Source organism: Myzus persicae, unplaced genomic scaffold (assembly GCF_001856785.1).
Source record: "Myzus persicae strain clone G006 unplaced genomic scaffold, MPER_G0061.0, whole genome shotgun sequence".
NCBI lineage: Eukaryota > Metazoa > Arthropoda > Insecta > Hemiptera > Aphididae > Myzus > Myzus persicae.
In genome coordinates this window covers 330,725-346,882 of record NW_019102521.1, presented here as the reverse complement: position 1 = coordinate 346,882, position 16,158 = coordinate 330,725, and the positions used below count along the sequence as shown (strand labels likewise).

General features: G+C 27.0%; 1 long non-coding RNA gene across 1 annotated transcript; it reads right to left on the bottom strand.

The window, feature by feature from the left end:
- Positions 1 to 10,902: 10,902 nt before the first annotated feature.
- LOC111032395 lies at positions 10,903 to 16,074 on the bottom strand. The gene is made up of 3 exons (XR_002604306.1): positions 15,691 to 16,074; positions 11,889 to 11,969; positions 10,903 to 11,713 (listed from the first exon to the last, which is right to left on the bottom strand). It is a non-coding gene; the product is annotated as an uncharacterized LOC111032395 (long non-coding RNA).
- Between the last annotated feature and the right edge of the window lie 84 nt (positions 16,075 to 16,158).

The following is a 16,158-nucleotide window of genomic DNA, read 5'->3' as shown; positions in this document are numbered from 1 at the left end:
TATTTATAAGTATTTTGAATTCCTTAATTAAAATCAGAATATTTTTTGAAGCGCTATGATAATCGAATTTTAGTTTAGTATTTTATTAGTTATCCGTAGTTTACATTTAGTTGAGCGAAATGGTGAGGCACAGTGGGGTTCCAAACAAAATGTTGGTCCTCTACACTCAGTCTACACCACTCATCTAAACTTAAACTACTTATAATTCTTAAATACTCGTCAAAAATTCGTTTTTATAGTACTTATACACAATATACATAAAAAAAAAACTATTTACAAGAATATTTGTTTTTTAATGATTTAAATTATGTAAAAAATATTTACTAATACGTAATTAGTTTTTTAAATAATAAGTGTCTTATGTTAAATGAATTCTAACCCGTATTTATATAAAATGTATTGTACCTATGCTAATTAATACAAATCATATTCTAACAGTAAAAATAATAAAATAAAAACCAGTGAATTGTAAAAAATTATATTCTACTGTAATTTCTAAAAAATCGTCTATTATACTGTTATGTATTTTTGTCTCATTCAGCACAACACGTATAAGTATATATAGCACATAAGTATATATATATAGGTATATATAAGCATATATAGTACACAATTTAGTATAATAATATAATACAATGATAATAACACCATATAACATGAAATCATCAAATTATACAGAAACAGAAATTTATATCAAATATTATAAAAAATTGTTATAACAATAATTGTCTCCAGCGCAAAAAATAACACTAGCTAGTAATGATGATACACATCAAATAAATAATAACACTAATAAATAAATAATTCTAACGACAACCGTGACCGTACTCGATACATAATAATATTCTTCTCTATCAAAAAGACCGCTCATTATAGATATTTTTGTAAAGGATCGCCAGTAAAGTAGTTTCTATATAAAAAAAACACATATCGTCAAACACATATTTTTAGATATCTAGTTAAAATATTAGTCAGTGGCTAACAATACATTTTTTTTAAATTAATTTTTAAGCATGCTCTCCAGCTGCAGGATAAGACTTATAAATCTGTAAATAATAGGGCAAATGCCAAATAGTATCTATTTAAAAGAAATTCTTTAACGTATTAACGACGTTCGACTTCGATCGATAAATGTCTTGCACGTCATGGTATGCTTTTCAATGGGTGGCTTGTATTAATACGTAAGGGTGAAATTAGTATATATTACGAATATGAATAACACGTGAGTTACTAGTTACTACCCCCCGCCCTTCGACACAATAGCCAATTCATAATTATTCACGTACCACGAACTATACTAGTTTTTGAAGTAAAGTATAAGTCCAGATCAATATACAATACAATTATAATACAACTTTGATCAAATATTACAGATACACTTACTGCTACTTGTTTTAATAATATTAACAGTCTAAAAATAAAATAATATTGATAAAAAACAAAATAACAATGTAAAATTGAATGTAAATATAGGTGAAATATTATTTTGAATTTTGTTTTATCCGATTTCATAATTATACGATAAAATATTTTTTGATAACGAACAACACGTAGTATAACATACTAATAAATTAGCAACTACATAATATGAACACGATTATTACTAATTATGTATTTACTTTGCCAGTGAATATTATTGGACACATTTTAAAACCAAAGAATTAATGTTTTCAAAAAATATCACGATAAAATATATTTAAAAAAAATAATATAAAATATATTTTAATACTATTTATCATTTATCATTATATTATTGAAGTTTGAACATAAAACAATATTTTAGAGTAAATAATTAGTTTTATAGTTTTAATAGCCTTATAATATAGGTAATTGATTGAAAACCCGACTAGGATAACCGAGTACCTAAAAGTTATTCATGAATATTTTCTAGTAAAGTTTTCTAGGAAATTCATCACGTTATTATAGTTCACGTTTGCATGGTCACATTGTCAATAAGCTACTATTATTTGATAATATCGTTTTCGTCATGTTCAACCGAGTGCCTACTAACGTGACTCGTGAGCTGTTTCACCACGTGCTTAAAAATGCTTAATAATAAATGAATACATACAAATAGTCAAATCAATTAAATATGCATGAAATGTAATTAAATAGCTACCTAGTTGTGTATTTTCAGAATGGAGCAGATTTTATAAAAAAATACATTTTTTATTTACATACAGTTTAATTTTACAATATAGTTTTATGAAAGAGAATATTGTTTTGAAAAATTATTCAGTAAGGAAGGTTTTTATCTAAAAAAAAAGCAGGTTCGTGATTTTGAAGACTTCAAAATTCTAACTACAAATGCTGATAAAAATTGAATGCAGATTACCCTCAACTTTATTTAACTTTAACTTATGATAATCAGTACTTGAATTAAAGGCGAACACGGGGGCCCCCTTCTTTTTAAAAAATGTTAAGCTTTGCTGTTCTAACTACCTATATCCTACAATCAATAAGAAACTGAAATATTTAAGTGTGCAAATTGATTTTAAATTTTTGCTTCTCGCTCCTATTTTTTTCCCCGATTTAAGCACTGAAATTTAATAATAAGTGATAATAATATATTTGATCACCTACTGGTATTTATATTTACGTTTCGTGAATATTAATGAATTCTTACATTTCAGCTATGTTTGTGGTTGACTACTGCGGTGTTGGTCGTTACTGGTCAATATTACATAAACCCTCATGTGCAAGTTCCAATCAAACCGTATCCATATGCTTATCAATATATTAAGGCACCCGCTCCAGCCGAAATTGTGATTCCACCGGCTACACGATATCTGACCGGTTACGACGTCTTGCACTCTTACGAACCTGTCGAAAAACACGGCTACAAGTATTCGTACTAAAGCGTTAAAATTAAAATATACATAATATACATTACGTTTATGCAAATTATTGTGTCACTTGAATACTTACTTAACCTACAAAAATGCATAAGTTATATTAAATGACGTGTGGAATATATTTCCGGTGTTAATATATTATATTACGATTAATTGATCATATTTGGTATGTTACATACTTACATAATATTACGGAGGAAATAAAAAACATATTACCTCCAATAAAGACGATATTACGATGAATGATATTAATATCTGTCAGTGTTTATGCTCTAGTTATGATGTACCTACTATAAAAGGTATACCTATGTAAGGCAAAATAAATATTTTTATTTTAATGACCAAATGTTAATAATTTGACTTACGAGAATAAAATATGTTGCAAAAATGATGTTTTAGTTTTATAATAAAAACGTGCCCAATATACTCATAGTTTGTAGTAAAAATATGTTTTAAAGTGATATTTAATAATGATAGCTTTTAATTGTATGTTTATAATATTATTTTCCAAACAATTAATTTTTTATTGTATTTATTGAAATATTTATTAATATAATATACCTAGTGTATTGGGTATTTTTTACGTAATATATTCTATTATATTAGTTTGTGGAAAAGTATATTAATAATCTCATAATTATAATAAACGTTCATATTATCTCTATTTATTTATTTAAAATTTTGTGACTAAAAACGGCGTAGCATATGGGCAATTATAGTTACATAAATGTTATGCGAACACAGACATATTATTATTATCAACAGAGTATTACTGTAAAAATGGATACGACGATAACCGGTATTAAATATAAATACAAGCAATACAATTATTATATAATTAAATACATCATTCTAAAAAAAAAAAATATGTATATTTTAGGAAGCAATCATTTTTATTTAAAATTATGTACCATATTTTTAAAAAATAAAATACATTGTATTTTATGCATAAAAGTACACGTCACACACAGTAATAAAAAATGAATACATCGAATTTAAATTGTTTTTTTTTTTTATTCCAGTTCAGGATTACATATTATATTTTTTTTAGTCATTTAATTATTATTTTATTTATAATATTGTTAAAATTATATTCAGTTATAAGAAATACCAATACCTATGATACATAATATTATTAGATTCGAATAATTTTAATTTAATTTTACTTTAGCAGGTATTGGATTACGTATTTTATTTTAAATTTATACTGAATTTGTAAATATTAGGTACCTATCATAACATTTTTATAGATATCATGTGTTAATTTTATATTAAAATAATTTGAACCCTGCAAGGCTGCGCCAATATGATTTTGGTGTATTGTTTAAACTATTATTTCAATGTATAAATTTATAACTGCGTCATGGTTCTTAGTTTATAAGTTGATAGGTAATATAATATTTTTTTATTAAATACAAAAAAATTTAAAGAAAATGTTATATCATTGAAATATATTTTTTTGGTAGATATTTTTAAAAAAAGGTTGACAAGTCAATGAAAAATATATATTTGAGTTATAGTTATGTGAAATCAAAGTACATATTATTATATAGCTCTAAAAGTTCTAAGTTAAAATGGAGAAAAATATTTACTTAGCGCTGATAAAACAAGTTAATTTAGTTTTTTATTACTTCTAGGTTCAGGGTAGGTAAACATCATCTTTTTAAAAAATTTTATTAAAACGATATTAATGGGTGAAATTCTATTTTCACCATGGTCATCAATTTAAATAAATTCGTAGATGAAAGTAATTTTTTTTCAAAAACTATATCATCAAAAATAATTTTAATTATTCATTAAGTTCCAGAACTATAATGTACCTATATTTGGCACTAATCGTATTATTATACAACACTCCTTCGAATAATCCAAGACATCCGACCATTGCAATATTGTCATGGGTATTCAATGAATGTGTCGTATATTAGTATCGTACTTGTATTAGTATTTAGTATACATGGATATTGAATTGTTACAAAACTTCTAAGTGTTCTAATTATTAATTATCGCTGAAAACAATTAAGGTGTAGGTATTCTATCAGCGGGAGTTAATGGGTTTATGCAATATACCCACACCGTGTTGTACGTTCTTATAATTGCCATTGATTATAATATTCGTAATAGTCAAAACGCGTTTATTAAATATTCGTTGGAAAAAAACATGCAGTTATACTAGTTTAATATAATGTCTATGCTGTCATTTACAAGTTATTCTACAAACTCAAGTCGTAACTTTACATAAAGAATAATGTTCAAATCGACATGCACACAGCTGCGTTCTATATTATATTGTATTAAATATTTATATGAAATAATTAATCATTGTATAAAAATATGATCGCCAAGGCCGGAAAATAAACTACCTACCATGAAGATTTATAAACATTTCATCGACATTTTTTCTACGAAAACCATGTATAACTTAAAATATAATACAGCCACACTCCTATAGTATGCTATCTGAAATGCTGAGCGACATTATTTCCGTCCAATTTATTTTATGACCGCCGAGATACTACTACAGTCAATGATTATGGGCTATGGCGTTCGATGTTGATTTTGAATAATCTTGCATATGATCCGCATGTGAATATGTTTTTTATACGTTCAGCAATATTAGTGTAGATTAAGTTTTCACCCTCATAGTTTCCCGTGATTTGTGCGATTATGTGTTCAAACACTTAAAACTCGTATTGCGATATTTACTATATATTAGAAGATACGCATTATACGATTATGCATATATTGTGTTACTTTATAGTATACGGAAACAAGAAATTAAGTAAACATTAAAAATTAACGATCTCGTATTCATACGCACGCTTAAAGATGTTTCCGTGCAACGAACTACGGACGCATACCTAGTTGGGTTTAATCATGCGTGTTCGATACGCATAATTTGTTTTCCATTTGTATTTTTTACTCGCGTATACTTGTTTTTGAAACGTCATTATATTAATGCATACATATTAATTATTATGGATCAAATACAAGGATGTAATAATATATTTAAAAGCTATATTATGTCTGTACTGTATTTAAATAAAACTTATTGAAAAAATAATTAATCGTAAGTAGCTACAATAACTTATAACTAGGTAAATACTTAAATATTTCAACAAAAAGTTTTACGATAACATAATATAATGTTTCAACATTCCTAAACAAAGGTTTCTACAATCAAAGTTTTGTGTACAAAACTATTAATATGATTAAATAAAATATTAAAACACAGATAAAACAGTGCAATGTTGGTTTTTAGACTTGTTAAAATTTGTTTAAACTTATAGTTAAATAATTTTTAACATTTTACGAACCTATACCTATAGATTATACTTTACACTTTATTCATGTTTAGGTTAGGTTAGGTTATATTGACACCATGTTGTAACTTATAATCAATCAGCTACATACAGTACTATTATGCATCTAAAGTGAGTTATACGATCTACGAAGTGATTAAAACGCATTAATGTTATATTGGTCGTTATAACTTATAACAATGACATATACATAATTTAATTATCTTGATTTCTATTTTATACTTTTATCGATAATAATTAGTTACTTATATTACATTTGCAGTGGTTTCACATGATATATGTTATGATATTATATTTGTATCTGTGATGTGACGAAATATTAAAAACAATTATATAAATATTTATAATAGTTTAAATTTTACCGCAATAATAGAGTAGGTACCTATATAATACATATACATACATGTAGATTATAGTTATAGGTTTTGATGTATTGTAAATTCTCATTTTTATGTCGCAACGTAGATATATTATAATCAAAATATAGAGCATAATATCAAGTATTCATATTACAATATATAACTATACAACTCTTTCAAGTCATACAACGGTCTATAATTCCATTGTTATATTTGACTTAAGTAGCGTTCAAAATTAGGCAACCGCTAAAATTAATAATATTTTATTATTTTATTATACCAACCTTTAATTTTAATATCAATTTTTATGTTATTTTTTTAAAATACTTTTCTTGTCACAATAATAACACAAACGGAAGTTAAGTGAATTATCTAAACATGACAATACTATTATAAATAAAGTATAAAGTGAAATGTAATACACTAATGCAGATTGATTTTATGAATACATTTATGTTTGTTGCTACTTCGTGTTGAATGGAATTCATTCATTGTATTATCAGAAGATTGTAAAACAATGAATAGTTTTAAGTCGGGTATTAAATATTAAACATATTTTCGTATATAAATAGACATATAGTATCTACCATTGAATATAATATATTATACTACCTATATGGCTGTTTACTATGTTTACTGTATATACATGCTTTAATATTAAATACCACGATTGTACAATATTAGATATATTGTACAAACCAAGCCAAAACACAAGCCAAATTATTATTTAGCTGCTGAATCTTAAATGATAATAAACAAATAATAAATATTTAAATATATTTATAGTAAATCTATAACCTTTCTGTATATTATTTAACAGCATGGTATTTATTGTTTGTTTTTAATACTTTAATAACTAAATTGGTGGAAACCAGGGGGACTCTCTATTCCCAAAAAGGTTTCTAAGCCGTCTATAAACAAATATAAATATAACTGTGATAGATTTTTAAATGCATATTATTCAAAATATCCAAAGAAGAATATCTTTCTTACACTCAATTTGAAAATATATAAAGAGTATATTATTCCCAATTTACTTATTGATAACAACTTAAAATTCTCCAAAATTTGAACTTCAAACGCTTATAAGCAAATTGTGTCTAAGTATTTCCGATATTTTTTAATCGCTCTGAGTATTAGTACAGCTATCACGAGGAACCTTGCATTATTGTCAACGTTTTTAATCGAGGTGCTACAACATTTATTTACAAAAAAATTTAAAATGTTAAATACCTGTCTATTTCTAAAAATTAGTCTAATGTCGTGTTGCATACAAAAAATGTTTAAACTTAATGGTTTGCTAAAATTTAATAGACCAATCGTGGACTAGGTACTGAACCTTATTTAGGGGATTAAAACCTTACTACTGATTCATTAAATGTTTAGTGCAGCCAGGAATTATTATTTTAAAATCATTATCTATATACGTACTCAATGGTAATACATACGCAAATATATTAATTTAGAAAAATAAATAAAATCCACAACGCAATATATTTAGTCATGACTCAAAATTGAATTTACTATAATTGTACAACCATTTGATTAACAGTAATCGATTAAGATACAACATAATACTTACAGTATTTTTGTGAGCCTTGAGGTCGTGGGACCGCGGGGAATATTAAATTTAAATTTAGTACTTATAACAAAAAACGGACCGAATATTGTTTCAATTTAAGCTACTGATGATTACAATTTACATGTGATACTATATTGGTAATTACTAATTACTAATTACCAATTAGTAAATACAGTAATTAACCATAATTAGCAGTATTATAAGTATAAAGACGTAATGTTATATTTTACATATTATGTATAAGATATTTTATAATTTAAAATTAATTCTATCTAGATTTTGCGGAGTACCTATTGAGTTTTAAATAATTCAAATTTGTTTCTCAATTCATTCAGTTCATTGAGTGATTGTGGATTTTAAAAAAATTGTGGATTTCTTGGGCGCTGTACTATGCAAGATTGCGAGTACCTATATGATACATGGAATATTGTGAACATTATTTAAAAATTTCGTGTGTCACCTGTTTCATAATAAAAGAATATCCCCCTATATTTATATATAATAACAAATACGAATATTTTATCATGATAAATTATAATAATGTAATGTGATTGATCGTGTAATTGGTCGATCGTTGTCGAGTGTAACAAATCTTAGAAACTAGTATTTAGGACATCACACACGTGGTTATTCCCAGCATAAACGATTGTACAAAAGGTACACCATATAATAATATTATAATATTATAACGCTGTAAAATATTATACCAAGAACGGGTTGCATCATTGCCAGCTAGCTCCTCGGTGTCGTAGTACGCGCGTGTGGCATTGAGTCGATGACCTACTCGCCGGTCGGCACGCTCGGCGGTCGCCCGTCGGGAAACCCCGGTTGTAATACAGCCCTGGACCGCTGTGAGATGCAATAATTGCTGAAAATCCGATTAGGCATAGATCGTTGGGAATGTTGGGATATACCCGAGCCGACATGGTCGTCGAATGCCAAGTGGCCCGCGACTGTTCCGTGTTTGGAAATATCAATAAGAAAATAAATTATAAAATACTAAACACAATATTATACATTATAACCCATTATGATTTCAATACGTAGGTAGGCCGGTAGGCGTATTTTATACACGGAATACCCCGGAATAACCCGAGATAATCACTCGCAGTACATTCGTGTAGTAACTCAGAAACGTAACATGTGAGTAAATCGAATTTTTACATTTTTATTAGGTACCTATGTTTGATAATGTAAAAACAATAATAAAACAAAAAGTATTTTATGTTAACGTTCAACATTTTGGTATTACATTATTATTGATAGATAGACAGTGTTTAGTATAAGTATATAGGTGAACGTTTCATGTATTGAAAATAAAATAGGTAAACAATTATTTCTCACTACATTGATTAATTTCAATTTTCAACAAATTACAATTATTTGAATGTAGAGTATATAATATAGGTATAATGTGTGATAACTAATTACAAATCATAAATAGTTTTAAATGACAAATCATTTCCCATATTGTTAATTAAAAAACAAATAACATAAACTATTTGTAGATATTATGTGTTATAATGGTAAATATTTAGATAATATTGTTATACAAAGTGTATATTTACCCATTGTAATGCTGCCATAGTTAAGTTGAGTATATAATTAGTGTTAATGTAATTATAAACAAATTTCCCAACTGTTGGAGACCTTTTTAGTTTATTCATAAAGATAAAGAAAACAATAATATAACATTAAAAAAAAATGTGCCTTGACAACATTTTATCTATAAGTAGCATTAAAATACTTATTAAAATTTTTTTTTATTAGGTACTTGCTTTATAATAAACCATAGGGTGTTATTTTTTTTATGAAAAATGAACAATTTTAATTTTTTAGTTCACATACTGATTAATTAATTTCTGTTGATAGTTTTTCATAAAAATCATGATATGTAGAGTGCGTTTGAATTAAATTTAAATAAAACAATGTAGATCTATCTTTTTTTATTCTGATATTTTTGTAAGTTCATTTTAAAATTATGCTTTTTTAACAGAATGAAATATTGATGAAGTTCATTATAGCTTATACGTAAGTCAATGGTTTTATATTTGGATTGGCTAAAATCAGTTTTCTCAGATAATCAGATTTCAGATTATTCTTTTTCACATTTATGGCAACAATATCATCCATTAATATAATTTTACTCTTATTCATACATATTAAAATGTATTCAAATTTCGCTACACAAAAGTGAAATGTATCTATAAAGAATATTTGGTATCATAGATTTAATATGAGGAGTGGTATGGTAATATTTAAAAATAATTTCCTTGTAATAACAAGTAATAACAATATTTATTTAATTTGTATTAATCTGATTTCATATCACAGGCAGCATGGTGATTTCATGATCACATGAACAATAAATATAATATCATACACTAAAACTTTATAATTCAACAACGAATGAAAATTATCTTTAGGTGCAATATGCATTTTTACTGTACTGCATGAGTTCTGCAGAATAATTACGCTACACACAGATCGAGTATATCTCTTTTTTATATAGGTACTATATTATGTATCTAGTGTCTATAACTTATGCAATTGTACCAATACACGATATAACAAACTAAAGTAATTATTTTTACAATAAGTTTTCGTGAATAACTCAAAATCGAAAATGCTTGAGTTATTACCTATATACTGACAGTGGCACAGTGCGAATTATGTCGACGAAATTTGTCGTTGAGAAATCCGTTTAAATCTCAGCTAAACTGTATTGTGACGGACGAATTGTATATTATACGTTTCTTAATCCACGGCCATTACACTTTTCAATCGCAATTGTGTAAAACGATCTATATATTATAATGCAAGCCGTATCCTGCGTAACTATATATATATAGGTTTAAATACTATACCTAAACTACCACACTCGTACAGCAAGTACTTATCTCTACAGAAAATTGTGCACGTATAAATACATGTACGTAAAATGTATATGTATAAATACTTAAACTGCGTTTTATTCAACGGGAAAAAAATTACATTTGTACTAAAATACAAACGATTGTGTTACATCACTCCACACACGGCGTTATGTGCTTGCCTAACGGGGTTGTAGGTACCTATGTATAATAATAATTTTTTTTTTGTGTAATAACTAATAATACTAACGTTTTTATCTATGTGTGCATATTGACGATTTTTATAATTTAGTCCCTAGAAAAAAAACATTTTAAATCGATTTGTTTCTATATCTATTCCTACGGAGTTATGAATTTTTCATTAATTACTGATATCTTATATTGCATAACGTGGTTTAAAGTGCAGAGATAGAAATTAATAAACGCGATCGTTAGATACGTAAAACATGATTTAAAAAAATTCAAAATTTAGAAAAAATTAGTTGTTAAAATTAGTTACGAGACAACCCGTATATAATTCTAAATTGGCTTACCTGCGGGAAATTGTTATGTCGAAGGAGGCGGCAGTTTTTAATGCACTGTTTTCTTTTATTATTATTAATTATTCAGCATTTTTAACATTTAAATATACTATATCCGTTCAGTGATCGGCGCCAGCGTGAAAATTAAGAAGCAACTGTTAAAATATGTTAGTAATCCTTTAAAGTCATGAGCAACTGACCTAAAAAAAAAGACATACAAGTTAAAGTGAATACATACAGTTATCACTAATGAGAACATATGAGTATTTAGCTATATATAATATATAACATTATGGACATTTAACCACCAATAACTACAGCACAGAGTCGACAGTTTGTTATACAATATAAATTGGTACTATATAATTATAATACCTATTTGACATATTATTATTATCATCATCATTCCGTCCTTCTATGTGACACGCTCCTTGACTTTTCCTTCATGAAGTAAACCTATAAAAATATATAGTATCAATGATATTATTAATTTTTCTCAATGTATATAATCAAACATCATTTATATTATAATATATTAGGTAGGTGGTTACCTATATATGGTTACTACTATTATATCGGTAAGTATGTGAGATGTTACGTGAAATATTTTCTCAAAAATATAAAGCTCTCTACTTTACCTACAGTAGTCCAACTACGTTTTAACGAGTAACAACGATAGGATTTATGTAGGTATTATTTTTTTCGCTCGACACTAATTTATACTTAATTTTTTTTTTTTTGCAAATGAACACCTTCGCTCAAAAAAGTTATTCGAAAGTAACAATGATGAATATTATTCTAACTTTCAAATTTAGTGTAAGCCCACTCGCATCATTTTCTTCTTCTGCGTAATATACAAATATACATATGGACATACGGTTAATAACATGCGGTTTTACTAACAAATAATCGATATTAGGCGTTTGGCAATAGTACGATTGCAAATATCGATAAAGCCAAAAAACCATCCACAACATTAGGCACCTACATAATTAATAATCATACCCATTAATAACCTCATGTTAATTGGTTATTTTTATTTTTATTTAAACGAAGCTACTCGAAATACATACCCGAATTACTCTGCAACTAGTGGTAGGTATACCTGTATAAATTGTAATTTTATAAAATAATCAATGATCATATTATATTTTCAAAATCAATAATATTTAGTGTTTATAAAAAAAAAATTTTTCATATCATAATCTATTAGCACGGACAGACGTTAATAATTAGTAAAAGAACAATAAGTAAATTTCACCTTTTTTTTACGTAGGAGATACTCGTCGCAATATATTATACGACTATTACTTATACAACTTACTGAACCTTTTCTCTCAGCTCGAATTTTTACGTAGGATAGTTTTACTGGCACAAGTGTTTTAATGTAATATATAATATGTATATTGATACAATCTACATGACGGCGTATGCATGTAAGTCCCCAACGATATAATTATATATACAGTTATATTAATTCATATATAATATTTGTGACAAATATATTTTTGAAATTATAGTTTTATTATAAGCATTATTCTTTCATAAACGAATAGTGTGTAATAAACATGCAAATATACAATGCAATATTGAAAATGAGTAATAAGGATATAAGTCTAATGGCTATAAAATAAAGTTTTAAAAATATTATTTGTTATTATATTATGTACTATAATATATTATGCAAGTGAACACTGAACATTTAAACAACTTAACAACATATTTTATCTACAAACATTTTCGAAATATTTTTTCCAATTTAAACTAAAAACATACTAAATAGGTAGGTAATATTATATTATTATAATATATTATTATAATTTCATGAAAAAACAACGTATATCAATAAATGTGGTTTTTAATTAAAAATATTATAAAATTTAAATGTCTGAAAATATTATTATTATTATTATTCATTCTGAATTAACGCTGTCTTAAAAAATAACAGTTTTCAAGATTTATTAAAAAATAATTAAAAATGATAACCTGTAGCCTATGTTATATGAACAAGAGCCACCAACTGAATAAAATACAACTACGTACGTCCGTCATCTAAAATTACTATTTTACCAAGTAAGTGGCGAGAAATTAATTTTGAACTCCCTAAAAGATAGGGTAATTAATCTATAAATACCTATAGTAAGAATAACTTATTAGTTATTTTATTTTAGAAGTTTTAAAACTTTAAATGATAAAAGCTAAAATGAATTGTACTTTTATTTACCAGAGGATAATGTACCTATCTATATTATGATCATTTTGGTGTACGCTTCTGACACAAAAATATTTAGTAAATATTCTTTATAAGTACCATACAAAATAATAATAAAAATGTACCAAACAATTTAGTCATAAGACATATAATAGTATTTATTATTAAAAAAGTTGTATTTTGGCTATGTATAAAATATTATATGAGTCACCATACAATTGATGCAATACAATACATAATACTCGTACATTTCTAAATTTTGTACACGTAGCGAGCAGGTTGTGTATTACGTCCGTTAAATCATAGACCATACAGGTGTTACAAATTTATATTAAGTTTTGTTCTATTTTAAATAATTCACATAACATCAAAATGTCGAAGACTAGTGACACATTGAAAAACACTTTTTTTTGTCACCACAATATTGCATACTTGGTTAATATGTCATTAGGTATTAAATTACACAATTAAAGTTTCAAATTATCGGCACGTTTTACCAAAATAAGTCTGAAACATGGCTATAAAATTATTTTATCGATCCATATTATGTTCTTTGCTCTAACACAAAAGAACGACCAGCATTATATGATACCTTTAGGTTATCTGTTGCAGTAAAATTACAGTCGTGTCGTCTGTCGAAATACCTGTGTGCAATCTTAAATTTTTTTTAAGTAAAATAAAATAAACAATTTTGTTTATGACTAATTTTTTATTTGTGTCATATTATGACAATATACCGAGATCCGGATTATGTCAACCTACTTACACTCGACCGTGATATACTTATGTAACAAAGCGTATTCAAGTTTGGGGTAAAACAATAATAATTATAAATATTTTAATGGAAAATAAATGCTGAAAATATTTTAAAGTATTAAAATCTTATTATAATGAATAATCGCGTTAATTAAAATACGTTTGTCTTAGCTGAACTATATTATCGTGACAATTTTGATGACAATGGTACTCAAAATCAAGTTTAGATTAAATGTCTATACTCAAGTTATATACTTCAGCCGTAGAGCCCTTTTTTAATTTCCTTAATACCAATTTTTTTTTTATATAATCACGAGAAAAAAATTAACAGGTCACAAAAGGTATCCAAGATATTTAGATATCTCAGTATTTGTATAGCCTACATACGTTTTAACTTTTAACTGACTTCGAATAAGTCTGAAAAATACACACGATGGGATACAAAAAATATAGATTAATGCACCCAAGAACTATTCCAAATAGTATTCGTCCATCCAAGTGCAATCTTTAAATTTTTTCAATAAACATGCAATGCAACTGATTGGAGTATATTGGTATATGGTATACATCACTAAATAACGTTGATCCAGTCATCTAAACTTTATAAATACTAATAACTATAATTGTCCAAAATTTAATTTTTATACATAGAAATTGGATATACTACAAATAATATTCTGCTTCGAGATATGAAATTAAAAATACATGTTGTCATTCAAAAAAGTAAAAACTTACAAAATGACAACGATAAAAATAGTAAAAATATGATTTTTTTCAAAAAATTTGCCTTTTCGTCTACTTTAAGTTATGCAAACAACGTTAATAGTTTTTGAAGCTACGAGTGTATTAAGATAAATGAATCACGCGTCTGGTACCTATAATAGGTGATTATTTGATTGTTATTAGGTATAATTATTATTACATACTATAATATAGTGTCATACTGCAAGCGGCAGTGCATCGGCACATCGCACTGCAGCTGAAGACGTATAATAGTCGCGGACTTTCTATTACATCAGAGATTTTCGATTCATGAGTACGAGAAAGAAATCCACTAGATTACGCGTTGAGTAACAGTATTAAGTATACATAATCCGATGGTTTTAAAATCGGATAAGACTTGGCGCTTGCAAATGTGCAATAGAGTACGAACTACGAATAGGTAATACGGTAGATATGTACATATACATTATTATGTGCATTAGTTACCCATCTAATAACGTCATAGGGCAGTCGATGATGACTATTAAGATCCGGAGAAAACAATAGATTTGCATCACAGAACATAGATCCGGTTTACCGGTCTGTTTGAGAAACAACCGTGGCCGTTTTACCCGACGAGAGCCTTGACGGTTTCCGGGAACACGAGCGTCGCCGCCACGGTAGCCTGCAACACGGTTTGTCCACCGCCGCCGCCGCGCCAGCAGACGAATGGCATTGATTGTTGCGAAGACTCGGTTTTTTCCGACGCGGAGAGTGAACGGCCTTAGCCGGTTTGTTGTTGTTTTTTCGGCGTGCCTTACTACCAATAGTATTGCACAGTGGCCGTTGTGCAGCTGACCCGCGGTGGGGGCGAATATTATTATGCATTATTATACAGGTATATACACGCGGAGATAGAAGGTGGCCGGATGCGTCTTGAAAACAAAAATAGTAGGGACGAAAAAAATACATAAT